At 50.5% G+C, this 26248-nt stretch overlaps 1 protein-coding gene across 10 annotated transcripts in view; it reads left to right on the top strand.

Annotated features, from left to right (window-relative positions):
* The window catches only part of CASK (calcium/calmodulin dependent serine protein kinase), a 2777982-nt gene that overhangs the window by 382520 nt on the left and 2369214 nt on the right, over window positions 1-26248 (top strand). The window lies entirely within an intron of this gene.

A 26248-nucleotide genomic window follows, 5' to 3' on the forward strand; every position in this document is an offset into this window, starting at 1 on the left:
GAGCACAAGAGCACAGGGCAAAGGTTCGCACCACAGTCTGTTAAAGGAGCCCAGGGATACGATGGGCACTGCACACCAGGATATGCCACGGGACAAAGCAGTGTAGACATCATCAGCCTGAACACAGGTTGTGGGTGCTGGTGTTCGAGGAGTCATCACCACGATATAGCCAAGCTAACAACTCACAACTCTACACAGAATATTTGATTGAGCAAGTGACAAAACAGCTGTATTTCAAAGTGGTTCTAAATAATGTATTGCACCTGTAAAACATGTTCCCTACACAAGAACCTTATAGATGCATACTACCCAGCTTCATCTTCATGATGCTTGGGCACAAACTCTGTTAAGAGTTTCTACAGATGCCAGCGGATTCATAAATAAAGTCCCTCACTCTATCAGCATCTCTTCTCTGCCTCACAGGCCTACTGTTGCTGCCTGGCGCTACCTACTTGACAGCCACTCCATGTTTTTGCTCCATCTCTCCTTCCCCTTGCTACTTTGTTTCCCCTGCCTCTCACTTTCTGATGCTCTGCCTTTCACCCTTAAGTGTTGCGATGCCACATTTGCAGTTTGTTTCTGTCACTCTGCCTCTCCCATCTCTGCATTCTATTTTTGCCTTTTCCCTCCTATATCTCGCTGTATCGTTTGATATAACTCCTCTTTTTCTATCATGTCATTACTCTGGCTACATCTGTTTTTTTAATTTACTCAGTTGTGGTTGCTACTCCTTTTGATTCTTTCTTGCACTCTTATGTTATTGGCCTGCCCTTCTCTGGTCTTGCTTTTCAATTTCCATCTCCCCACCTGCTGTTGATCTGTGTTTGTATTGTACTGTCTCCAAGTGTCTCTTGCTATGCTTCTATCCCTCACTCCTATTGTGTGTGAGTTCTATTAATTCTGTTTGCCTTCTCACTTTTTGTTGACCTATCATGTAGCTCATTGCTTTCTCTTCCTGTTGCTCGAATTCCTGTTTTGGATTGTCTAGTATGTTCTCTGTCGCTTGGACCCCCATCCTCGCCGCACCTTTGTTCTTCTGTTTTGCTTAGGTTTAGAGTTGCTCTTCCTCACCTGTTTTTCTTGAATGCAGATGCTTTACCAACACTGTATGCCATTACAAGTACAAGAGCCCATATGAGATATATGTTCTGAGCCATTACAGGTATAGCAGCCTTGATGAGGTGTGTATTCTGAGCCATCACAGGTATAGCAGCCCTTATGAGGTGTGTTCTGCGCCATTACAAGCATAGCAGTCCTCATGGGATGCGCTTCTTCTGGGCCATTAAAAATATAGAAGCCCAAGCCCAATTGATATGTCTGTTCTGAGCCATTACAAGTATAGCAGTCCTCATGGGATGTGCTGCTTCTGAGCCATTACAAGTACAGCACCCCAAATGAAATGCACCAGTTCTGAGCAATCACAGGTATAGCAGCCCTGATGATTTGTGTTTTATGAGCCATTACAAGTAGAGCATCCTGGATGAAATGTATATGTTCTGTATCACCAAACATCTAGTAGAGTAGTCCTTTTGATAAGTTGAAAGTTAAGTGAACTAGGTTACAATTTTAATGTTACCTGCATCTTAAATGCATGTCTCTGCACTCATTAACTCACCTATTAACAGGATTTGAACTAACACGTTACACAAACTGTGCAGCAGGGTTATTGACCCACTGAGCTGCCTTTACCAACAGGCTGTTGACCCTAAAAGGCACATAGGGTTAGGACACTGGCAGTTCCATGTGAGGCTTGCTTGACATAAATGGCTTGTCAAAAGCTCTAAGCCTGTTTGGACTATCCTACATTCGTGAAGAGATTCATGAGCCTTTGAAATGTGCTAAATATTTGGCAGTGCCTCTCAGTAATCTGACATGCGAGAAGCAGAGGTTTTGAAAAGCGCTAGACCGAGTAGAAGGGATTGAAGTATATGACAGCCATTTTTTATTTTTTATTATTTGATTTAATTGAAACCATTTTTACAAGATACTGTCCTCCAATCCGCTTGGAATAAAAGAGAAGAACACCAAGAAAACAGAAGAATGACAAAAGAAAAACCGAGAGGGGTCTAAGTATGAAGGCTCAAAATGACTGGTGAGAGTGCCACTTTACCGAAAGAGAGAAAACTATGATATACGTCCTTAAATGTTTTCATCGTCTCAAAGTTCATAGTCTAGTCTCTTTTCTCCTTCCATTTGCATCTTAATTTTGAAAATCGATTTTTTTGCAGAAACTGCGTCACTGCTAACACCTCACTGGTATTTTCGCCTTCAATTAGGAGTTTCCACCAGGATTCCTCTTCATGTATTAACAGGTCTTTGAACAAATGACCCATCTGAATGTTTCTTTCACTTGACAGACCTTTACACAATAAAAGCAAGTGTCTTAGTGTTTCCACTTGATTTGGATTTGTACAGAAAAGGCAAGCGTTGCAAGACGAGATTCCTTTTATGGCCGTGATTTCATTACTCCCAAGAAGGTTTAGCCGTGCCCTCATTAAGATCGCTCTTAGGGTTTTATTGGAGAATTTTCCCCAGTATGTCGTTAAGTCGTTTTGTTGGAGGGAGATGGGCTACCTGCTTGTATTTCGAAGCCTTCTCTAATGTTCAAATCCAGTCCCACTCTTCCAGTTTCTTTTTCACCTTGGTTGGGTTGGTCTTTAATTCCTCTTCCATGGAATCTATCGCTTCCAATTTGGTTTCATTTTTTTTTTTTGGGCCCATTCCAAGAGTAATCTGTTCTTGCTGCCTTTCATCTCTGTGTTAATTATGTGAAAGATTTTAGTGCGATTTGCTAGGACTACTTTCCTATATAGAATCGCACTACTTCTGTCCACATTAGCCTGCAGTGATAATATGCACAGTTCTCAATGTATCTGTGCTGATGGAGTCGACTTTGTGAAATTAAACAACCTTTGCTTTGTAAAATTGTATTGGTGGTGCCATAGTGAAACAACATTTTTTGTCTATTGCCCTGGATTGGGCTGATAATTTCTTAGTTTTCTCGAGCAGTAATTCTTGAATGTTTGTTTCTCTAAGATTATTGCTCAGTGTAACAACTCCTAAATATTTGAATTCTTTGACGTGTTCAATCTTAGCATCTTCCAATGACAGCAATGCCATCTTCTCACACTGTCGAGGTTGGTGGGAAGAGCTCAAACACTGTTCTTCCTCTGTACTTTAGCTCTCTGGAGAAAATGCCAACACATGTTTAAGCTCTCTTAACAGCAGCTCTGTTAAGAAATTCAAGTACTGTCCTAAAACATAGAAGTCGTGCTAAGAAATGTGGGCATGATGGAATCATCCCTGCTGTGAATATTGTATGGAAGCTCAGTTGATAAATTAGGCTCCTTTGCCTGAATATATAGCAGTCCTGTTGAGAAATACATGTACAATCTGTGCCACTGAAAATATATACAGCACTGCTTCTACCTGTATCCATAATACCTGCTTGTGGTGAGAGGTTAGAAACGGAGTTAAAGTTCAGACCACATGCCTAGATATGCAATTGGTGTGATTCTGTGTTGAAAAGAGAAAAAAGTATGAAATACCCATGCTGCTGGATCTGCGCTGCCTCTATTAAAGTCAATTAAGCAGAATACAGTCCTTGTTTAGGACAATTTTCATTTTACACAATACTAACTGTGTCCTAAAGCAAAGTGAAAAGCATGTTCACGATTCAAGATGCTTTAATAGCGCTTTAACCTACAAAATGCAGGCAGTTGAACAAAGTGAACAAAACTCAAATTCCCGTTTACATTACTCAAAAGTATTATCTTGATAGAATGATTAACAGAGAAGAGAGTTAAAAACATTAAACCGACCAGGAATCATCCCAGTTGCTTCTTTCAAGGAACTGTGTTCTAAAGTAAAGAGTGGATTTGCAAGCTGCTGCTAGCCAGCTGTTACCAGTGAGCTCCATGATTTGCAAAATCCATTTCCTGGAATATTGGCTTGGCCACCCACTGTTTGCTTCATTTTGTAAACGCCATGATGTAACTAAGCATCCCGAAAGTTCCTGCAGTTTTTGCTTGTTCTCTCCGAACGTTCTCGTTGTGCACAAGTACAGCCAGTCTTGTTCTTGCCTCCATACCGTCTATGCCGAAATGCAACCTTTTTCGCCTGTAGTTTAGGCACATATTATGGAACACCTCCAAATCTCCAGTGTGGGTGAATTCGGTGAGTCCATTCAGGTCTCTTGCAAGCGTTTTTGTCATACACTATTTTCTCTAGTGCTGTGTGTTAAGGGGGGGGGGACCCCAACACTAAAAACTTCTTACGCTCCTGCGTCAACGGTCCATGTCTACATTTGTGAAATGTTTGTTTTCTCTCCAAGAGTGCACGTTGGAACAATGGTGCATCAATGACCACCATTTTTCAAGTAGAATTTCTACAGATCTGTCACACGTTTTCGAGCACCACCAAAGATGGTTGCTGATAGACTGAGGCCTTGGCCGTGAGGCCAGTGGTGTGGGCTGCACACCCTTAAACCACTACACAGTGGTATGATTCAAATGAATATCATTCTTCAAAATGAGTTTCTTTTTCCAAAGTTTTTAATTAATTCAGTGTTATTTGCAAATTATACCAGTCTTTCAAAGGGCTTCTTGTGGCAGAAAAATCACATATATGGCCTAGCATTTCGGGTCAAAAACCCTTCCTCAGGGCCTGTGATTAGACCTATTCGTATATGATTTGGTCACAACAACATCACATCGCCATAGCAAAACAAATCTCATAAAGCAAAAGAGAATTATCAGGGTTCCCATACCAATATTCAACATAATGTTATAACGATATTCAAAGTGTATGCAAATCGCACAAAATTTGGACGTGTCAAAGCATATATAAAATAAGCATGATGTCCTACATTACCCCAGTAAAGAGCTCAACGAAGTGAAGAAGAAAGAAGAAAATAAATAAAGTTAAGAAAATTTAATGCAGCGTAGAGTCACGTCTTACATATGACACATAGTTAATGATCCGTAATCTCTTCAGACGGTAAGCTACAGCCGCTTCACTGACATGTGCATAATGTCAAAGTATAGCATAAACTCTCTCTGGCATACGAGCCGCGGGATTAATAAACAATCGGCTTGAGTCTTTGTAAAGAGATCAACCACATAGATTAGACGTCAATCTGCCATAATCACAGAATGCTGCTGTTAATACAATTATAGAAGTGCACTTACTTGGGTTCAATGTGTCGGGACCCTGCTGGTGCCGAACGCGATTGCGCGCGTGCACCACCAAGTCCCTGCTTTATTGTTACTAGGTTGCCTTGGCAACCGTTGTACGATGCGCGGCGGCCATTTTGCAAAATGAAAACTCAGTAATTCGCATAGCTCCGATCAGGCGGCCATGTTTGCCTGGCTCAAAGGAAACTGCAGTCTAATGCAATGTCAGTAAACGAATTGCTGTTAAGTTCTGTACCGTGCTGCGTTTGCAGATGTAAGTATTAATTGCCAAGCATATAAAGCAATAGAACAACTATATAAAAAAAGAAATGTCTCTGAATGCGCAGCAGTTACAAAACAGGTATTGAATAAACAGGCGTTTACATAGAAAATAACAAATGCCAATTAACAGGAGGATAAATTAGAAATAAATAATAAAAAATATCACCAAATCAAATGACTACTAAAAAAAAAAGTCTGAAAAGCAAAAACACCCAAATGAAATGAATAGAAAACTACTAAATAAAATAAAAAAATAAAAGATGAAAATAAAGACAAAAAACGTCCTACAGGTCATAATGATAGCATTAAGGTACATCAAAACTTGATAATGTCGCATGGACACATAGTCTGAGAACAAGCTGAAGGATTCATAAGAAGCAACTCAAATCAAGCTCCTCATTCATCCCTTCTGGAGCAAGGTATCTCATTCTTTCTATTCACTGTGCTGCTTTCTGCGCTCTGTTTCCTCATATTGCAAGTTTGACCTTTGGTTGGTATGACTTCCAACACTGCAAACTTAAGTTAGGCAACTGTATGCCCGTTGTCATGGAAATGCCTAGCTACTGATGATGATCTATTCAGTCTGATGCCGGATTTGTGCTCATTCATGCGGACGTGTACTTTGTGCGCGGTTTCTCTGATGTAGTACTGGGCACAAGGACACTTGATGGCGTAAATAATATTCTCTGATAAACATGTTGCATGATATTTCAATTTGATCTGCTCTCCTGTTCTTGGATAGGATATATAGCGTCCTTTCATTATATTGTTGCAGTTCCCACAGCTCATGCACAGATACGTGCCTGGATGTTTATCTGGTGTTCTCTGCTTGCCACTCCTTTTGCTGTGTGCATCTACTAATATGTTCCACAAGTTGTTGCTTTTTTGATAAGCGAACACTAGAGGGTTTGTAAAATGTTCCATGGTTCTGTTGTCATTCTGTAGTATGCTCCATCTCTTTAGGATGCTATCTTTTATTTGTCGACTCTGTGTGGAGTACTTGGTTACAAAGACCAGATCAGGACTCTCTCGTTTAGGTTTCGTAGTAAGCAATTGTGTGCAGTCTCGTGTATCCGTCTTGACCCTTACTGCTTGTAGATCTTCCTCTGGGTAACCTCTTTCCTGTAATTTCTTATGAAGTTTGTTTAACTCAATGTCACATTCCACTGGGTCGCTCACAATTCTTTTGATTCGCAACATTTGTCCGAGTGGTAGGCTACGCAGAATGCTGGGTGGGTGAAAGCTCATTCTATGAAGCAAATTGTTTCTATCAGTGAGTTTAGTGTATACTGTTGAGGACATTTTTAAACCTGCGATAATAATCTGTACATCCAGATAATGCACATTAGGATTGCCTACTTCCATGGTTAATTGTATTCGACTGTGAATGCTGGTCAAAAAGAGCAAGTAATCGTTGAGTTCTTCACGACTACCTGACCATATTCCGAAAACGTCATCAATGTAACGTATTCATTTTTTGAGATGGTCCTTCCATTGTAAGTTACTAGTAATGTGAGTAGTTTCAAAGTCAAACATGAAGCTGTTCGCATATGATGAAAATTGGTTGTAATATGTACCATTGTACAGTATCGCTTCCGCAGCACTGATTTACGTGGACACAGCCTGCAGTTGGCCGTCCTGGCAACCATCCTCGTTGCACTCATTGGGGATATGGCCCTCACAAGCGGCCTCTGCCTACTCCAGCACCTAGACCTTTGTTGAAGGACGTGTTCTTTGGGAGATTTCAGACGCTCACGCTCATGCACTCTGGTCCCAGAGGGTATACTTTAAGGGTCTTTTTCAAGAGCTGTACCCCAGTCCTCCGGTACCACCTTCGGCCCCAGTTGCTCCTAGGCATGTCCCGGTGGTGCCACCTCCTCCACCTCTACCTGACAGACCTCCTCTAGCGCTTCCTCCTCTGCCTCCGCTATCCACGTGCAGCAGATCAGCCTTCTGTTCCCCTTTCACCGGACCAGGACCAGGCAGACCAGGACAGCGATAAACAGCCCCGCTCTATCAGAGCATTCCATGACTGGGTGCTCGATATGATGAACTTGCTTGATATCCCAGTACCTGAGGCCCCTGCTTTCGTGGAGCTTTTACTCTATCGCCGCAAGAGCACACCGGCCTGTTCCTCCAGAATGTCTTGGCTGAGGCCCGTAAGGTCTGGGATAAACCCCATAGTGGGCTGCATCTCAACAAGAGGATGGATGCACGATGCACGATACAAGCTTCACACCTCAGAAGATATAGCTGTGTCGGCTTATCCACTCCCATCGTCCATGGTAGTGGCAGCTGCCACCCTCCAATCCAAGCCGGCATCTGCATCCTCCACTGCAGTGGTCCAAATTCTCTCCAAAGAGGATGAACTACTGGACGCCATTGGCAAGAAAGTATTTTCCAATTCGGCACTCCAACTTCGTCAAGCTAACACTGACCTCATCCTGGCAGCAGCCAATATTATGCTGTGGAAAGAGCTTGCTGATTTCCAGGAGTGTATCCCTGCGGACAGGCTAGACGACTTCAAAGCCGGTTTGTCAGACGCCAAAGTGTTGGCACAAGATCTACTGGAATCTGCGGCACACCATGTAGATACCTTTGCTTGAGGCGTATGGTCGGAGTCGAAATCTCCCGCCAAGCTTGGCTTCATGCTGAGTTTTCAAAAGAAGTACAGGACAAGGTTCTAGACCTTTCTTTTGATGGCAAGTAGTTGTTCCATTCCTCCACAGATGAGGAACTCACAAGGTCAAAGGCGAGTACTCAGACCGCCAAGTCTTTATCGGTCCTGGCGAAAGCTCTAGCTAAGGCCCCTTATACACAGAGGTTAGGGTCCCAAACTCAGTCCTGTGTGGGATTGCTGTGTGCGCCGGTCTTATGCCCCGGTTGGTGGGCCCTGCCAAAAACGACAGCGTCAAGGGGGCCTGTTTTTCTCTCGCCCATCAGCCTCATTTCCAGGGTCAGGTAGTCTCCCTGCCGACAAGTCAGTCAAATTATATTTTTTGTCAGTCGCACGAGTCTCCGGTGGGAGGATGAATCTCGTCTCATCTGGAGGCGTGGCCGACCATCAGCGAAGACCGGTGGGTTTTGTCCATCATTCAGGCGGGCTTTCGCTTGCCTCTCCCCCTTACCCCACCCTTCAATCCTCCCTTCTAGCAGACTGGTTTGCCCTCCCTCAGAGCCAGCGGTGGAGCCTGTTCCCCTCTGGGAGCAAGGGCAGGGCTATTACTACCGCCTGTTCATAGTGCTCAAACCCAAGCAGGCTGACCTGCGCACTATCCTCGATTTTTCCCAGTTCAATCTTTCGCTTCCCCAAGAGAAATTCAAGATGATCACGACTGGCTCAGCGTGGTGTACCTTCAGGATGCATACATGCACATTCTGATATGGAGCCCGCATCGGAAATATCTGCAGTTCTGTTTCGGAGAAGAACACTTCCAGTTCCGTGTTCTCCCTTTTGGCCTCAGCTCGGCACTTGCGTGTCTTTATGAAGATGTCGGTCATCGCAGCTTTCCTCAGACTGCAGGGGATTCATGTATATCCATATCTCGATGATTGGCTGCTGCGCAGTCCTTGCCCACAGTTGGCATTGGCCAATCTTCAGTCTCTCCTTCAGCTCCTGTTCCATCTTGGGCTGTAGGTGAATTGACGAGAATCGTCCATGCTGGTCTAAAGACCTGATTTTCCTGGGTTTCCGTTGGGATACTGTCAGTACCATGGTGTTCCTAACGACGGACAGGATTGCAGACCCATCGACCACGTGTCAGCTCTTCCTCTAGTCCTCGCACATGCCTTCCTGGTGGTTCTAAAGACATCTGGGTCTCATGGCCTTTGCGTGCTAGGTCTACCTCTTGCACATCTGAAGATGAGGTGCACTCAGCTAGCTCTTCGGAGCAGCTGGTCTCAGGCATCGGACCGGGATTCCAAGATGGTCCTGGTTCCTTCCTACATGACGTCAGATCTGCAATTGTGGTCTCTGAACAACAACCTTTCAGTGGGGGACATCCTTTCAGGAGCCCTACCCACAAGTGATGGTTACCACAGACTCCTCCCTTTTGGGGTCAGGAGCGAAGCTGGGTCATCTCGAAGTATTCGACATATGGGCGCCTCAGGACAGGCAGTTCCACATCAATTATCTGGAACTCCTGGCTATTTTTCTGGCACTCAGAGCCTTTCAGCCGTCGATCGCCAACAAGGTGGTCTGTATTCTCACAGACAATTCTGTTGCAATGTTTTACATAAAGAAGCAGGGTGCACCAGGTCACCTCTGCTAGTGGACCTAGCCATACAAGTTTGGGACTTGGCCATTCAACACAAGGTTTGGCTTCAGGCTGTACACATTCCGGGTCACATAAATGTAACTGCGGACTCACTCAGCCGTCAGTCGGCTGCCACTTACGAATGGGAATTGAACGCAATGTTCTCCAACATTTTTTGCCAATTGGGCACTCCAGAAGTGGACCACTTTGCGACCTTTACAAACAGTAAACTTCCTCTTTATGCATCCAGAGACGGCCTGGGGCGTCCTCCTTGGGAGACGCACTCTAGATCCTGTGGCACAACATGAGAGCTTATGCCTTTTCCCCCATTGCCTCTGATTCATCGGTCACTCTGCAGGCTCAAGAGCACATCGAATTGCACACTCCTTCATAGCTCCTTGGTGGCCAGCCAGATTCTGGTTCACGGACTTCAGCATCTGTCGATTCTTTCTCCGATCAGATTGCCGCTGATTTCCAACCTTCTTCACCAGAACAATCACATCACCAGCTGTGGCACTCCTCCCCACAATCGTTCAACTTGGTGGCCTGGTGCCTGAATTCAAATCCTTAGCACAGTTCAATCTGTCCGAGGACAATATGCGTATTATCCAAGCAGCCAGAAATCCTTCTACGAGGGCTCTATATAGGAGCAAATGGATCGGTTTTTGCCAATGGTGCTTAGATAAACAGCTTGACCCCAGGCATGCTACGGTTTACACTGTTCTATCTTTTGTCTCACCTCGCAGCTACAGTCATTCATGTTCTGTTTTGCAGAACCTACTTATCGGCCATTGCGGCCTACCTGTCCACGGACATCTATTCTTTTTCATTGACTAACCCTGTCATTACAAGACATTTTGCGAGTCTTCTTCACCTCTTCCCACTGGTGCGTTTCCCTCATCCCATATGGGATTTGAATGTGGTCTTCACCGCGTTATGCCATAAACCTTTTGAACCCATGGCTACTACTGATCTAAAATTTCCTTCTTGGAAAGTCGCCTTTCTGATCGCAGTGACATCAGTGAGGCGAGTAAGTGAGCTTCAGGCTTTTTGTCGAGCATCCGTTCCTCACTTTCCACAAGGACAAGGTTGTGCTTCGCACTCATCCTTCTTTCCTGCCTAAGGTAGTTACCGATTTTCATCTGAATCAATCGATCTCCTTGCCTGTCTTTTTTTTTCCTAACCCGGGATTTGATGCCGAGAGTTTTACACAACTTCGATGTCGGGCGTGCCTTGAAGTTTTACCTCGATCGAACGAGTAAACTCAGGGGCTCTTCACAACTGTTCTGAGACCCGAAGGGGAAACAGGCTTCCAAGCAACTATCTCCCGAAGGATTGCCTCCTGTATTTCAGAAGCCTATAGCATTCAGGGCCTACAACCTGCGAAAGGCATCCATGCTCATCTTGTACGTGGCAAAGCGGCTGCTGTTGCCTTCCAAAAGGATGTCCTTTCGGAAACCTTCGCCAAAGCCGCTATGTGGGCTTCCCCATCCGCTTTCTTTAAGCAGTACTGCATGGACATGAGCTCCAGGGCCGATGCCAATACGGTCAGGCTATTATTAAGAACCTATTCCAGTAAAAGGTGTTTCCATCCACCCGTATTACCTGTGAAGTGTGCTTGGGAATTTCCCACAAGTATGGAGGAAAGGGGACGGGGATGTAGGAGCATAACAAAGTTACTCGCTGTAGTGACTACCTTACTCCTAGTCCATAGGCCCCTTTCCACCATACGCCTGCCTGCCGTCCCCTCCAAAAAAGTATCCTCGATTATGGCTTAAATGGCCTCAGACCTGGCGATAGAAAAGGAGTGAGCGGCAATGCGTGGGGCAGAGCTCAAGAGGGCAGAGTCACGGGCGTGTGCGGTGCCCTGTGTAAAAAATAAAAGGACAAAACAAGTTTTGATGCTTTTTTTTACAAAAGTGCTCCGGTCCTGTCCCAAAGGACGGAATGTCCCACAAGTATGGAGGAAAGAGGACTATGGACTAGGAGTAAGTTAGTCACTGCGGTGAGTAACTTTGTTAATATGCCGCGGATGAGGACCAGGAGCTCTGAAACTACTACTGTGGTGATTTGGTGCAGTGTAAAACAGTGACAGATCTATGATGCAGAATTGTCTAGCATTTATTTATTGTTCTTTTATTTATATACTGTTCACTTGTTAGGCGCTTATACAGGAAGCAAATACTGTTTCAAAGAGCCCACGGGGCAACAGGCAGGGGACACGGGATGATAGACAATGAATTACAACAGCGATAAATAACTAAATTAATTAAATAGAACAAAATAAGAAGAGACAGTGGGGAGGGGAAGACAAACCTACTAAACCTTGTGAGTGTTCAGAACGTGCAAGTGAACGTCCATTGAAGGCAGTGCTCCAGATAAGATTTTGAGGTGCGAGTATTTTACGCATGATTTTTCAAATTGGAGAGTAAATGCAATTTCTCCTCTGCAAGAGAGTAAAACTTATCCAACACGTACACCCAATGCATACATAAAATCAGACCCATAGACCAAAAGCGTTGTAGATCAAAGTTGTCTGGCTTGTGCAGAGCCCTTCACTCCACATGCAAACGGCACATCCCGTCTGGGCACATAGTAACAGCACATCACTCCATTTGATAATGCCATATATCCTCCATGAACATGCTAGCTACGCATCTCTTCTTGACACATAATAACGAGTACGCCACATACTCTGTGCACATGGTAAAGGCACATCTCCTTTTAGTATTTTCAGAAATGTGCCGTTAGCATTTGAAGAGCAAATATGTGTCATTTGCATGTGTAAATTGCACCTTTACACCGTGCGCATGCTAACAGCACATCTCTATGCATATGCTAATGGCAGACATTGTTTTCACGTATTGATAGAACATGTTCTGTTTAGCAAGCCTGATATTTGCACACGTTGACAGGACATATCTCTACCCATAGTGACCTCAAATCTCTTCTCTGCTCATGCTATTGGCACATCTCTTCTTGTTTGCTAATGGTACATCTTCTCTGCGCACATACTAGTGGGACAACTCTCTGTACATGCGTGCTAACTGCACGCATGTGCACAAAGGTGATGTGCATGCTAACGACATGCCTTCTACGCACATGCTAATGGGATGTATCCTCTCTGCACATGCTAACTGCACATCTCATCCCTGCATGTACTAACTGCACATCCTGGGCAGCGACAGGATGTGCAGTTAGCATGTGCAAACTCCTCATTCTGTCTATGCACATGCTAACGGCACATCTCGGCTCTGCATGCTAATTGCGCTTCTGTTCCATGGCACATGCAAATGACACGTCTTTACTAAGTATGTACTATGGGGACATTCCTTCTCCGTGAGTGCTAACGTAGCATCTCCTCTGCCTATGCTATAACAGCACATCTCCTCTCTGCCAGTCTTAACGGCAGGGCTCCCTTCTGCACAGGCTAAAACGTTGCATCCAAAGAAAGGGTGGAAAGCTACTGGGCAGGAGGGCGGCCTGCACTTCCTAAGTTCCGATTACGTGACGCAGCCTTGATGGGTGTGGCGCAGAGGGAAGACCGCAGAGGAGTCGCTTCTTTCTTACAAGAAATGCAATAATGAAGAATGACCGTTCACACAAGTTACTATCAGTGCTGGAAATGGACAAAATGTACTGGGGCCAAATGTACCCGATTTTCCCCCTCCCATTTTCTTATTCAGCCGGACTCGAACATGTCCTCGCCAGCCCCCACCACAATGCCCAACAGTTCTCCCCTGGCATTCTGCTCTGTTTTACTGTACCATTCGAAATGGGATGATAACCGTTACCACAGTGCTTAAAAGCTGAAGGAATTTGGCTAAAAGCGCTATGTAAGAACACATACTCCCATTCGACCTGTTATTGGCATAGCCTCCGTACACATGCAGCAGCACATCTCCTCTCTGCACATGCTAACAGCATCTCTTTTCTGCATGCGCCAGTGGCACATGGCCTCCCTGCATGTGCTATTGGGAAATATATTCAGTTCAGGCTAATGGAACCGTTCATCCCGGCATGGGGTAATGGCCCACCCCTCGTGGTATAGCCCAAAAGCAAGCACACGTCTTACTACAGCCAGGTTAAGTTTATACATTTTACATTAGAGAGCAGGTTTGCAACAGGCAGCAAGTAAAGGAATAATTGCAGATGTGTTGGCTCCCGCCCTTTTATTTCAGCACTTTCAGGGGAGAGCTGGGGGATGGCTGGTGGTTTGTGAGAGTAAGCCGACCTACCTGACCTCTCTCCCATGCAGGGGCACAACAAAACCTACATTTTGGGGGGAAGGCAGGGGGAATTAAGTCGTGTTGGGAGGGGCCACTTCAGAAAATAGGCAGGGCAAACTTGGAGGCTCTGCCCCCACTGTTCTACCCACCTCCTCCCATGGTCTGGGGTGGGGAACAACTATTGAATAGTATATTTTAAAGCGCAATATGCAGAGAGGTGATGAAAGACTTTCTTTAAAGTAACAGCTTTAAAGTTTTACTGCGTTTGTTCAAGTAAATTTTTCTGAGCACACACAGTAAAACTTTAACACTGCCAGTTTGGGGGAAAGACTTCCCTCGCCTCCCTGCTTATCAAAATGCAAGTGCGCACATCCAGGGGTGCACCTAGGCTAAAATGTAGGCTGGTGCTTACCCTTTAAATGTTGGGAGAGGCACCAACTTCAGAGACTGTGGAGGAATGGCAAACGTTCTTGTGTAGGGGCATCTAACTTCATTACTCATTGTAATAAGAATATTCTAGTGCAGCTTCAATGTTACAATCAGTTAACTGCTCTCCTTTGAGTTTGGAACACCCACTTCTTGCAGAACCTGAAAGTCCTAGAAAGAATGAAAATGGCAGATGGTGTGCAATGAAAGACTCCATATCATAGCATAACAGGGCATTGCAGAGTGTGGGGCAGTACTCTGGATGGCCCAATCACATTCAGTGGCTGGGAGTAACGGGGGAGAAAAGGTAATGTTGGTTCTACCACAGTCTGCTATACTAGAATCTCTGGTGCACTGACTGGCTGGTGACACTATGGGCCTCATTGCAAATCGCCCGGTATGGAAACAACGGTGGCGGTAAACCCGCCGCCACTGTTGTTTCCATGCCGGGCGATCACAACTCCTGCAGGCGGGAGGTGATGTTCCCGCCAGGTCTGACCTGGCGGGTTTAACACCGCCTGCCTACAGGCGGACGAGGAAACACTGGCAGCATTACAAGATGCTGCTGGTGTTTCCATGTACTCCTACGTCCCGTCCCCTTTCTTCCATACTTGTGGGACATCTCTCCGTCCTGGGGGACGGGACCCGAGCACTTTGTAAAAAGCATCCAAATTTTTCCAAAAATTTGTCCTTCCTCTCTTTCCTGCGCGGGGCCTGGCAAGCGGCCGTAACCCCGCCCACCTTGGCTCCGCCCCGCGCATCGCCCCTCAGTCCTTTTCTCCGCTCGATCGGGGCCGGGCGCACTTGCATCCTCAAGATTTTCTTCCCTGTTTTCCTCTCTGGCTCTCGCTAGCGTTCGTCTTCTAGTCTGTCTGTCTTTTAAATTAGACTTTCCAGACTGCTCTTCTCCAGCATGGGGTCTGGCATGGATTCACATGCTCATGAATATTCCCCGTCGTCAGGCTGGGAATCCTCGGTAAAGAAAAAACCAGTATCAGTTTCGTTTCTGATCTGTCTTTCGTAGCAATAACCAATCACTGGTCTCTGCGTCATACTGACCACAGCCAATGACTGCCCTCTACCTAAGCACCGCCTCTGGCAGCCATCTTCAGATTTTTACCGCACGTTCATGTGTTGGGATCCTCGTGCTATTGCTCTCGAGCGTTAGTGCTATTTTTTCGCGCTTTTTTCACAAAAACTTCGATTCTTCGGTCAAAGAGCCTCAAGCTCCACCGATACTACATCCGATCTACGGGGACCCGTGTCGGATTCATCTGTGCCCCTCAAGGGTGAAGATTTCGTCGAGCTACGCTTCGGAGGACTCCAGAAGCTTCTCAGGCCCGGTCTCGGAGATGGCCCAGGAGAAGGGAAGCTCGACGCCCGGAAAGCTGTTCAGGGTCTGCCCTGGATGCCAGCTGCAGAACGTCTTTAAGGAGGACGAACACTCTTTCTGCCTTTACTGCCTTCATGAGGACAAAACGCACGTGGAGAAGGACTGTGCGTTTTGCGGCGACATGTCGGAACGGACCATGAAGGACCATCATCAACGTCTCGCCAACTGGCTGCAGGGTAAGAGCCCGTCTGGCGAGAAGAAGAAGAAATCCGAGCGGTCTTCTAAGACCTTTGAGGGCGCCCCGGCGACGGGGGCCCAACATAAGGCCAAGCACCGCGAGTCCGCTGGCACCGGGAGCGCCGAACGGTCGGGCTCTACGGGCGCCAGGCAGGGCGCACCCTCCCCGGCACCATCAACCACGAGCCAACGCTCTGGGTCGGGTAAGAGGAAGGCCGAGCACCCGGCGAAGCTCCTGGAGAGGCCCCGGTCGAGCTCGAAGGCAGAGGAGGAGCGTGGCAGTGCCCCCTCCCTCAAGGACAAGGCGGTGAGCGCACCTAGGGTGGTGAAGGCCTTGATCCATCCGACCAAGCCCTCTATCGAAACGGTCGCGGCGGCCCTGGCCCAGCCTGTGGAGGCTACTCCAGTGGTGGCGACCTCAGGGCCCAGAATCTCCCTGCCTCCTCGGAGGGAGTCTTCTTTTATGCCCATCGATAGGACCCCCGTGAAAACCTCCGTGGAGAAGAAGGGGGGGCAGGGCGTCGTCGTAGATTCGGCCTCAACCTCAGAAGAAGAGCTGGTCGAGGTCTTAAGCCACGGCCTAGGCGTGGAACAAGACCAGCCCGTCGGAATGGGTGCCGACGCAGGCGACGACGACGACATCGTCGAGGATGCCGACGGGGCCCCTGCTCGCCCGTCGGATTCCCCTCTGCCAGCGCCGCGAGACAACTCGGCGGCCATTTTGTTGGCCATACAGTCCTTATGCACTGAGATAAGGACGAGGCTACCGTTACCGACGGAGGAACCTCTCCCGTCGGGGGATCCAGAACCGGGACCTTCTGGTGTTCCCCCTGCCAAGAAAAGAAGGATCCATCCTCCACCTCCTTTTCAACCGTCGCGCCCCGTCCAGCCCTCCTCCCCGTCCACCCGAGGGGATGATACGGGGACTGACACGGCAGCGACGGGTACGGACGACGAGGCATACGACGAGGATTTTCCGTCGTCGCCCCCCACCAGGGCTTCTCCGCCCGACGAGATCGGATCCTTCCATTCCATGATCTCCAGGGCTTCCGAGCTTTTTCAACTCTGCCCCGAGGAGAAGAAAAAGGAAGGCTTCCTTTATCAGCGGCGCGAGGCCAAGAGGAAGACGGTCCTCGCAGTGCCTCTGTTGGACGACATTTGGGATGAGGGTCTTTCCCTCCTCAAGAACCCTTCCACGACGCCAGCTAGAAGAGACCGGTACGAGAAGAAGTACCGGGTCCCGGACACGGCCCCCCTATGCCTCCGGGCGCAGCCTACCCCGGACTCCGTCGTCTCCGCGGCGGCCAGGAAGAAAGCGGGGGGGGTGCGGCCTCCACATCGACTTCCCCGCCGGACGGCGAGGGAAAGAAATTGGATGCTATGGGACGTAGAGTCATCTCGTCGGCAGCGACGACGATTAAAGCGGCCAACGCCTTGGCTATCGTGGCCCGCTACGACAGGGAGCTCTGGTACAAGATGGCTCCCCTGCTGGATTTTCTGCCGGACGACAAGAGGGCTTAGGCCCTTGAGATCCTCCAGGAAGGTGAAGTGGCTTCGGACCACGCCATCACCGTGGCGACGGACATCGCCGACGCGGGGTTCCGCCAGCTAGGCAACGGCGTTTGCCTTCGACGTCGTGGATGGCTCAAAGCTACGGATTTTCGGCAGGACGTCCAGACCAGAGTCCTGGACATGCCCTTCGACGGGAACAACCTGTTTGGGAAGACGGTGGACGATTCCCTCCAGGCCATCAAGGCGGATACTGAGACGGCCCGGGCCCTGGGAGTCCTGCAGCAACGACGGACGCCCTTTCGGAGCGGCGGAGGCAAGGGCGCCTCCAAAGGTTCCGGTGGCGGTTTCGCTTCCTACCGTCAAGCGGCCCGCTCGTCGTCGCAAGAGGCCTACAGAGGACGAGGCAAGTCTAGCGGACCCCGCCGTCGTCGCCAAGGAGGTCAAGGCGGCAAGGCCGCGTCCAAGCAGGATTGAACCGGCCGTGGGGTCGGGCCCCCACCGAAGCACCCCGGTGGGAGGCCGGCTGGCGGGCTTCGTCAGCGTGTGGGAGTCCATCTCCACCGACCGTTGGGTGCTGGATGCCCTGGCCCGGGGCCACGCGCTCGAGTTTCAAAGAAGGTGCCCGCGCGTCCCCCCCGTGGCCAGGAGAGAACTTCACGTCCCTCAACTTCTCCTGGAGGTAAAGGCGATGCTCAGAAAGGGCGCCATCGAACTCGTCCCAAAGAGGCTTCGGGGCTCCGGAGTCTACTCGCGATACTTCCTCGTGAAGAAGAAGACGGGAGGATGGCGCCCCATCCTAGACCTGCGACGGCTGAACAAGTTCATCAAGGCGCAGAAGTTCAGGATGGTCACCTTACAGCACGTCCTGGGTCAACTGGAGGAAGGAGACTTCCTGTCGTCGTTGGATTTGGAGGATGCCTACTTCCACATTCCAATCCTAAAGGGGCACCGAAAATTCCTCAGGTTCGTGGTCCAGGGGCGGCATTACCAGTTCAAAGCCCTTCCCTTCGGACTGCGGTCGGCACCCAGGGTATTCACCAAGTGCCTCGCACCGGTGGCGGCGCAGCTGCGCCGCGAGGGGATTCACGTCTACCCCTACCTGGACGACTGGCTCATCCGCGCCAAGACGAAGGAGCTCGCCGTGGTCCACACGGCAAGGACCGTCCAACTCCTCACGGACCTGGGATTCTCCGTGAACTACACCAAATCCCACCTGGTGCCCGCGCAAGTCGCACTGTTTCTGGGAGCGAGGCTCGACACAGTGTCCCTTCTGGCCTCCCCGTCGGAGGAGAGGACCAGGACCATCTTGGGCAAGGTGCAACGGATGCTGGTGGCCGACGCGGCCAAAGTGAGATCCATCAAGTCCCTCCTCGGGATGATGTCTTCCTGCATCTACCTCATTCCCATGTGCAGGCTCCGGATGCGCCCGTTGCAAGAATTCCTGGATGCGCGCTGGATCCAGACGACGGGCAGCTTCGAGGAAAGGATCAAGCTCGACGAGAGTTTCCGGCGAGCGATACGGTGGTGGGGCACCCGCGCGCATCTGACGGCGGGCATGGACTTCCAGACCCCAGCCCACCAGGAGACTGTGACCACGGATGCCTCCCTGGAAGGGTGGGGAGCGCACACCGAAAATCTGCACGCGAGGGGACTCTGGCTCCCGACGGAGAAGTCCCTGCATATCAACGTCCTGGAGCTCCGTGCAGTGTTTTGGGCCCTCAGGTCCTTCCTTCCGTCCCTGAAGGGCAAGGTGGTGAGGATCTTCACCGACAACACCACCACCATGTTTTACATCAGGAAACAGGGCGGAACCAGGAGGCGCAGGACCTGTGGCATTGGGCCGTCGCCCAAGGGATTTTTCTGGTGCCGTTTCATCTGGCAGGGATAAAAAACACCATCGCCGACTCACTCAGCAGGGAGCTGCGCTCGTGCCACGAGTGGGAACTACGGCAGGATCTAGTGGATCGCCTCTTCCGACGGTGGGGCACACCCCAGATCGACCTGTTCGCGACGGCGACGAACACCAAGTGCCGGAGGTTCGGAGGTTCTCCAGCAGGTTTCCCCAGACGAGGAGCATGGGCGATGCTTTCTCGTTCCCCTGGGAGGGCCTGTTCCTCTACGCGTTCCCTCCCTTGCCTCTGCTAAGCCGGCTCGTCAACCAGCTCAAGAGGTCACGGTGCAGGATGATCCTCGTCGCACCTGCGTGGCCGAGGCAGATATGGTTCCCGGACCTTCTGGACTTGTCAGCGTCCCCGCCGATCAAGCTGCCGGCGGACGCAGACCTACTCTCCAGGGAAGGAGGCGCCATCCTCCACCACGACCCGAAGTCGCTGAACTTGCAGGCCTGGCTCCTGCAGCGCTAGAGTTTGGAGGATACGACATACCGGCCGATTGCAGAGAGGTTCTTGCAAAGGCCAGGGCGTCCTCGACTCTTAAATGCTACGGACACAAATGGAAGAGGTTCTCTGTCTGGTGCCACGCACAGAAGATTAACCCTCTACGGATTACGGCTCCCCAAGTACTGCCGTACCTGCTGACGCTGGCCAAAGCTGGACTGGCACACGCGTCCATCAAGATTCATCTTGCTGCGATCTCCCGATACACCAGAACCACGGGGCGGACGTCCTTGTGGTCTCATCGTCTGGTGAAAGAGTTCATGAAGGGACTATTCAGATCGTTCCCGCCGGTGAAGGCTCCGGCCCCGGCGTGGGAGCTCAACGTGGTGCTGACCAAGCTCATGGGACCTCCGTTCGAGCCTCTGCACTCGGCCCCGTTGAAGTTTCTATCGTGGAAGACAGCTTTTCTCGTGGCCATCACCTCCGCACGACGAGTGGGTGAGATCCAGGCCCTTTCCTGCAAGGCCCCGTACTTGACTTTCCACGACACGAGGGTAGTGCTCAGGACGCACCCCTCCTTCATGCCCAAGGTACCGTCGGACTTCCATCTCAACGAACCCTTGGTGTTACCTGTGTTCTTCCCGTCGCCTTCGTCGCCGGCTGAGAGGACTTTGCACTCGCTGGATGTAGCTAGAGCGCTGAAGTTCTACGTGGATCGCACGAAGGGTTTTCGGAAGACGTCACAACTCTTTGTGAACTTTGGACCTGTCAATCAGGGGAAGGCTCTCTCGAAGGCTTCCATCTCCAGATGGCTCTCCGGCTGTATCATGTACTGTCACCGGTTGGCAAACCGACCGCTGCCTGGCCGTCCGAGAGCCCATTCCACCAGAGCGATCGCAGCTACCACGGCGTTCCTATCTGGTGTGCCCCTGCTGGACATATGCAGGGCTGCTACGTGGAGGTCGACGCACACCTTCACGAAATTCTACTGCGTCGACCGGGATTCCAGGGAGGAGTCCAGGGTCGGCCAAGCAGTGCTGCGCAACCTGTTCGCCTGAGGTGAGCCTGGTGAGGAGGTAAGATGCTTAATGTTGAGTTGATGTGATGCTTAATGTTGAGCCTTTGCCACCTCCCGTGGTTGTGCATGTGTGTACTGCTATGTATTCTTTATTCATGAGCATGTGAATCCATGCCAGACCCCATGCTGGAGAAGGAACAAGTTACTTACCTGTAACTGTTGTTCTCCAGCATGGGTCTGGCATGGATTCACATGCGAACCCTCCCGCCTACCCCTCTGCGGCTCTTCACTTGGTCATACTGCCACTTCACGTGCTTCCAAATCTGAAGATGGCTGCCAGAGGCGGTGCTTAGGTAGAGGGCAGTCATTGGCTGTGGTCAGTATGACGCAGAGACCAGTGATTGGTTATTGCTACGAAAGACAGATCAGAAACGAAACTGATACTGGTTTTTTCTTTACCGAGGATTCCCAGCCTGACGACGGGGAATATTCATGAGCATGTGAATCCATGCCAGACCCATGCTGGAGAACAACAGTTACAGGTAAGTAACTTGTTCCTTCGTGTCATCGTCGATTCGCGAGGGTGCATCCCCATCCTCTTTGTTTAGAGTGTTTGGGTCCGGAACACCGCTGGGACTCCTGTTTTTACTGTGACTCCCTTTCGGTCCGGGCTCTTCAACGTCGGTTGGAACGGTGGGAGGAGGTGTTCCGACACGCTCCTCCATCTCATTTTCAGGCGTTCATCGACGAGAAGAAGAAATGCCCGGTAAATTCTTTAGTTTTCAGAGCACCCCGGCTGGGGGATACCTTCCCGGGTTCCTCTCGAGCCGGGAGGGGCATTGATCGCTCTGTCACCGGGGTTCGCGCTGAGGTGCCTGTCGGGCCTTATAATTCTACCAGAGTTTTCTCCGAGGGTCTCCGTAAGGGGCCTGTGTACACCGGAGTAACTTCCGAGGCCCCTCCTGTGGGGGCTGTGTGTAGACCCAGTACTGCTGAGTCACAGGGTACCGGAGCTTGCTCTGAGGCCTCTCTTTCGGCTTCCCTTAAAAACAAGACCGGGGTGCGGCCCGAGGCCTTGGCTGGGCTTGTGTTTACCGAACGGATGTTCGAGGCCTGTGCCGATAAGGCTATTACCGGGCCTTAGGCCCGAGGTCCCTCGTACAGAGGCTAAGGCTACCAGCAGTTCTGAGGGGCCGGGCAGGGCCCTGTCAGTGAAAGCGGTTTCTCACCGTTCCCGCTCTTGTGGTGATACCAGATCTGTTGAGGGGGCAAAGAAGCAAGGTTCTTCTTTTACCGGCAGTGCCGAGGTCTTTCCTTCGAAGGCTCAGTTGGCGGTTGGTATGTCGCAGAAACATTCCAGGCCTCATAGTACTGGCTCTGCCGAGGTTCCTTATGTTAAGGCTAAAATTAAGACCCCTGATCCATCGACGGGGACCCCTGCCTCACCTCCTCACGTGCCGCAGTTCCCCTCAGATGAAGTCAAAATGGCGGCCGTTCCCGCCACGACCACGGGGGCCATTTTGGGTACTACCCCTACAACTACGCCATCGGCCTCTGGTGTAGGGTTCGGTCCTTTGGGTGAACATAAGGTCACTTGTGCGTATCCTTACCGGCCTGTTTATGATTGGAACGCCCGGATGTCTCTTCCGCACAATGTTTCGTTGCCTGCAGGGGCGTCCCCTTTGATTTATGTGGATACGTCGGCGGAGGGCCCAGCGTGGCACCCTTCTCCGTTACGTCCCTGGAATTGTCCACCTCATGAGAGGCCTCCTCAGGTTCCGAAGCAATCTCCTGAGGACGCTTTTTTCGGTAAATTTCAGCGCTTTTCGCACCGACCCCATGAGGGAGTATTTCAAAGGGCTTTTTAAGGAAATTTGTCCACCAGTGCCTCCGGCTCCACCCGTTCCTCTGGTGGTTCCGCCGATGCCTCCTTTGACCGTGGTGCCTGCCCCTGCTCTTCCGCCTTTGCCACCGTTGTCCCCAGTGGACAAGGCAGTGCCTGACACGGTTCAGCAGGATCCTGACCTGTCAGATGACCCTCAAGGCGAGCATGACAACAAGGACCTTCCCCGCTCTCTTAGAGCTTTTCATGACCGGGTACTGGAGATGATGAATTTCTTAGATGTCCCGGTTCCCGAGGCACCGGCTCCACAGGAGGGCGTGCTTTCTGGGGCGTTCACCCTGTCTCCTTTGGAGCGTACCGGCCTTTTCCTGCAGAAGGATGTTTTGGCTGAGGTCCGTAGAGTCTGGGAGAAGCCACATTCAGGACTTTTCGTCAATAAAAAGATTGATGCGAGGTACAGGCTGCACTCTTCGGAGTAAGTGGCCTTGTCGTCTTGTCCGCCTCCCTCCTCCACAGTGGTGGCTGCGGCCACGTTGCAGTCCAGACCTGCAGCATCCTCTTCCGCGACAGCTACTCAGGTCTTGGGAAAGGAGGACAAGCTCCTGGACTCCCTAGGGAGGAAAATCTTTGCCAATTCGGCCTTGCAGCTCAGGCAGGCCAATGCCGAATTGATTTTGGCGGGAGCTAACATGCGGATGTGGAAAGGTCTGTCAGAGTTTGAGGAGCACATTCCGGTTGAGAAGTTGGAAGATTTCAGAGGTGGCCTTTCCGATGCCAGGGTCTTGGCCCAGGATCTCCTGGAGGCTGCTGCTCATCACGTAGACACCTCGGCTCGGGGCATGATGCTCGGGGTTGATATCTCGAGGCAAGCGTGTTTGCATGCCACTAAGTTTTTGAAGGCAGTGCAAGACAAGGTTTTGGACCTTCCATTCGATGGTAAGGAGCTTTTTCATTCTTCTACTGATGTAGAGCTCACCAAAACCAAGGATAGCACTCAGGTGGCTAAATCATTGTCTGTTCTGGTTAAAGCTCCTTTCAAACCTCAGAGACTGTTATCGCAGAGTCGACCTTCTTCTGGTTTCAGGGGGCTTCCTCGACCGCAAATCACGCAGAGTGGACACTCCTGCGGGAAATAACCGCCGTAGACAACAGCGTACGCGGTATTTCTCTCGCTCCTCAGCCTCCTCATCAGGTTCAGGTGGCACCGCCACCAATAAACCTGCCAAATGAGGTTTTTCCGTGCTCGCACGAGACCCCGGTGGGAGGACGCATTGCGTCTCATTGGGAGGCGTGGCAGACCATCACAGAAGACAGATGGGTCTCGTCAGTCGCTCGGGCGGGCTTCCGCTTACCTTTACTCTCTACCCTACCCCACCCCTCAACCCTCCTTTTCAGCTGTCGGGCTCACCCTCCCTCAAGGCCGAGGTTCAGAAACTTCTGCTCCTCAGAGCTGTGGAACCCGTTCCCCTTGGGGAGCGAGGGGAGGGCTTCTACTCCCGGCTGTTTATGGTGCCCAAACCCAACCAGGCTGGCCTGCGCACCATCCTAGACCTTTCCCAGTTCAATCTTTCCTTACCCCAAGGGAAATTCAAGATGATCACGCCCGGCCAGATTCGCTCCTCGTTGCAGGCGGGCGATTGGCTCAGCGTGGTGGACCTTCAGGATGCATACATGCATATCCTGATGTGGGCTCCACACAGGAGGTACCTCCGTTTCTCTTTGGGAGAGGAGCACTTCCAGTTTCGGGTGCTTCCTTTTGGCCTCAGCTCGGCGCCGCATGTCTTCACGAAGATGATGTCGGTGATTGCGGCCTATCTTTGTCTTCAGGGTATCCATGTGTATCCTTATTTGGACGATTGGCTTCTACGCAGCCCGTGTCCGCTGGCGGCAGCGGGCAACCTCCAGTCTCTCCTTCAGCTCCTGTTCCATCTTGGGCTGTCAGTGAACCGGCGGAAATCCTCCATGACGGTCTCTCAGGACCTGATTTTTCTGGGTTTTCGTTGGAACGTGATCGACTGCAGAGTATACGTGAACGGGGACAGAATGGCAGATCTGTTGGCCACGTGTCAGATGTTTGCGCAGTCGGAGAGTATGTCGGCCTGGTGGTTCCAGAGGCTTCTGGGCCTCATGGCCTAGTTTGTGCTGGCTCTTCCTCTTGCTCGTCTCAAAATGAGATGGACCCAGATGGCCCTGCGGAATTCATGGCGTCAGGCAGTGGACCCAGACTCCATGCAGATAATGATTCCGGATTCCATGAGAGTAGACCTGGACTGGTGGTCATCTCTCAGCAATCTGTCTGGGGGTGCGGGGTTTGAGGACCTGGTCCCTATGGTGACGATCACAACGGACTCCTCCCTCCTAGGGTGGGGTGCGACGTTAGATCTCCTTCAGGTCTCGGACCTCTGGTCGCCTCAGGACCAGCTCCTGCACATAAACCATTTGGATCTTCTGGCGATTTTCTTGGCGCTCAAGGCATTCAGACCGGTCATTGTCAACAAAGTGGTCCGCATAAGAACGGACAATGTGGTGTCAATGTATTACATAAACAAGCAGGGGGGAACGAAGTCTCCCCCCTCGTTGACCTGTCCATCCAGATTTACGAGTGGGGCCGTGCTTCATGGTGTCTGGCTGCTTGCAGTGCACATCCCGGGCCAGCTGAATGTCACAGCAGATGCCCTCAGCCGGCAGACAGTGGTCAGCTACGAGTGGGAGTTGAAGGCGGAGGTCCTCTCGGGGATTTTCTCGCGCTGGGGCACACCGCAGGTGGACCTCTTCGCGACGGCGGCGAACAAGAAGCTTCCTCTGTATGTCTCCAGAGGGGGGCTGGGAGCCTCCTCTCTGGGGGGATGCTCTAGAGATTCCATGGCACAACATGAGAGCTTACGCCTTCCTGCCTCTGCCTCTAGTTCACTGGGCAATTTGGAAGTTGAAGAACTCGGTGAACTGTTCTCTTCTACTGATAGCCCCGTGGTGGCCGGCCAGGTTTTGGTTCTCAGAACTCCAACACCTGTCGGTTTATCCGCCGATCAGGTTACCGGTAACTCCCGATCTTCTCCACCAACGGGAGTAGCAGCTGTGGCACCCCTCCCCACAATCGCTCAGCTTGGCGGCTTGGTGCCTGAGTTCAGGTCTTTAGAGCATCTGAATTTGTCTGCGGATAACATGCGTATTATCCAGGCAGCCAGAAAACCTTCGACCAGATCTCAGTACAAGAGTAAATGGCTCAGGTTCTGTCATTGGTGTCTAGAGAAGAAATTGGATCCAGGGGGGGGGGGGGGCCACGGTTGACACGGTATTGTCCTTCGTGTCCTCCCTAGCAGAGTCAGGGGTTCATGTTCTGTCATGCAGGACTTACCTGTCAGCGGTCTCTGCTTATCGCTCTACAGATCAGTGTTCATACTCTCTGGCTAACCCAGTGGTAAAGATGTATTTCGCTGGTTTAACACGCCTTTACCTTCCAGTTCGTAATCCGCACCCGCCATGGGACCTGAATGTTGTCCTGACGGCGCTGTGCCATAAACCCTTTGAGCCGATGGCTACTGTGGACCTCAAGTACTTGTCGGTGGAGCATCCTTTCTTGGTCTTTCACAAGGACAAGGTAG

This window comes from Ambystoma mexicanum, chromosome 7p (genome assembly GCF_040938575.1).
Source record: "Ambystoma mexicanum isolate Mex_15411 chromosome 7p, UKY_AmexF1_1, whole genome shotgun sequence".
In the NCBI taxonomy this organism is placed as follows: Eukaryota; Metazoa; Chordata; class Amphibia; order Caudata; family Ambystomatidae; genus Ambystoma; species Ambystoma mexicanum.